This window comes from Mastomys coucha, chromosome X (genome assembly GCF_008632895.1).
Source record: "Mastomys coucha isolate ucsf_1 chromosome X, UCSF_Mcou_1, whole genome shotgun sequence".
In the NCBI taxonomy this organism is placed as follows: Eukaryota; Metazoa; Chordata; class Mammalia; order Rodentia; family Muridae; genus Mastomys; species Mastomys coucha.
The window spans coordinates 156,693,735-156,696,112 of NC_045030.1; the positions used below are offsets into that span (position 1 = coordinate 156,693,735).

A 2,378-nucleotide genomic window follows, 5' to 3' on the forward strand; every position below is an offset into this window, starting at 1 on the left:
ATAGACTATAAGAAGAATGGATATCAGAAATGTCGACACTTGACTGGAATCCACCAGGGAATAGGCCCACGAATAGGTCTGTTCCGCCATGGTACAGCCTTACTTCTGATCAAGGAACTCACTTTACAACCAAAGAAATGTGACGGGAACTCAGAGGGTAAGCCTTGCTGGCTAATAGGTAAGCTTATTGCAGCTAGATTTCTTATATAGTTTAGGACTAACTATTTAGGGAATGGTGGCACCTACAGTGGGCTGGGCCCTTCTTCATCAGTTAACAGTGAAGACAATCTCCCACACACATACCCATAGGTCAATCTAATTTAAGAAATTTCTCAATTGAGACTCTCTTTTCAGGTATTTCTAGATTATGTCAAGTTGACAGTTAAATTTATCCAGAACAATATAAAAATCTAGATGAACATGTAAGAGAAAATGTGTTTTTTTCTTATCCTTCCATTACCATCTCTCATTTCTATGTCTACAGGATTTGGAACCTGCCTTTCTTCCACCTAGTCCCTTTTCTACACATGTATTTTAATCTAGATTGCAAATATGAGACAAAATATGTAATATTCATTTTTCTGAATTTTGCTTATTTTATACAATATGATGCTTTCCTGTTCCATGACTAAAACCCCATTGCCAGTTGATCTCTAGTGAGTCTACTCTGTCCAACATCTGTTGAATACATGCCAGAAAGCTTCCTATGGACTGTTGTTTCCTATACAGCTTCCTATGTATTTCTTAGCTTGATAGTTCTGGCCCATGGTTGGATGCCTATTATTTCTTCTCCCATCTTCCGCTGAAGAGCAGGAGAGTGAATTTGATCCTGCCCACTCTCCGCTAGGAAGAGTACTTTAGAAATTGTAGACTGAGCAGATGGCATGTTTTTCTAGTGGAAGAAGCAGGAAGCCACTACGTTTCCTGCCACGTCATCTTTCGTTCTCATCCTTGATGAATTCTGGAAATGAAATAAATATTTTCCCACTTGTAGTCCATATATCTTCAGGAGACAAAAGAGTGAATTAAATATTTCCAAATGAAATCTTGTGTGCTACAACTTGAGAAAAAAAATGAATGATCATCTCTTTCTCTTTCAGGTCCCAGGCCTTGTGGGAGCCGGGGGTTACCATGCATGCATGGCCAAGTCTAAGAACCATGCCACATACAACCACAAATGGCACAGAAATGGCATCAAGAAACCCTGGTCACAAAGATATGAATCTCTTAAGGGGTTTGACCCCAAGTTCCTGAGGAGCATGCACTTTTCCAAGAAGCAGAAGAAAGATCTGAAAAAAAAATGCAGGCCAACAATGCAAAGGCAGTGAGGGCATGCACAGAGGCCATCAAGGCCCTTGTGAAGCCTCAAGCCTTCAAGCCCAAGATGCCAAAGGGCCCCAGCCGCAAACTCAGCTGCCTGGCTTTCATTGTTCACCCCAAGCTTGGGAAGCGAATTCGAAGCTACATGGCCAAGGGGTAGACTCTACCAACCAAAGCCCAAGGTTCAGATGGAGGCAGAGGCCAAAGCTCCAGCTAAGGCTCCCAAAGGTGCCCAGGCCCCTGTGAAAGACTCATAGAAAAGGCTCTTGCCAGTGTGAAGACAGACAGACTGCTGTGACACACCTACCCACACACTTTTTGGAGATGACCAGTGTCCTATGCTGTTTTTACAAATAAATGAGGCAAAACTGAAAAAAAAATCCTTAGGTAATTAAGCAAGGACCTATTCACTAAATATCTCATTGATACTGAAATGCGAGTAATTAACTTAAAAATTTTGACTGCTTATATCTGCTGCTGGAAATATATGCCTGTCTAGGGGAGAGACTGTGTCTGAATCTTGCTTATTTATGACTTCTTTCAACATGGTTTGTATTTTCTAGGGCTTAGTTTGAGCCCTTTCCTTCCTTTAGTGCAGGGGTTGGCACTCTATAGTCTGGATGAAATTTAGCCTATTACTTGTTTTGTTTTGATTAAGTTTTATCAGGACAGTCAATATCATTAATCTAAATGTTATCTATGGATGATTTCTCATTGCAATAATTGAGTAGGGTAGTTTTAGTGGAGACAGTATGGTCCATAAAACCTAAAATATTTGCTGTCTAGATCTTCAGAGATGTTTCCTGACTGCTGCTCTGGGAACTATCCATTGCTATTACCATGAAGTCCGTAGATAAATGATCAGTGAGGCATCTTTCATTTTTTCCTCATACCAGTTTTCTGAAACCTTGACTATATTTAACATGAACAGAATATCTCAATATGGGCCATCTTCATTTCAAGTTCTTTGCAGCCTTAAGTGACATGTTGTTCCTGTTCCTGTATTGGGGACTATGGTCTAGCTGCCATTCTGTTGAGTTTTTTATTTTAGGAAACTT

The 2,378-nt window shown here is 40.4% G+C and overlaps 1 long non-coding RNA gene across 1 annotated transcript; it reads left to right on the forward strand.

The window, feature by feature from the left end:
- Nucleotides 1–49: 49 nt before the first annotated feature.
- On the forward strand, nucleotides 50–1,823 carry LOC116095318. Its single transcript, XR_004120548.1, has 2 exons — nucleotides 50–178; nucleotides 1,101–1,823. It is a non-coding gene; the product is annotated as an uncharacterized LOC116095318 (long non-coding RNA).
- Nucleotides 1,824–2,378: the final 555 nt, after the last annotated feature.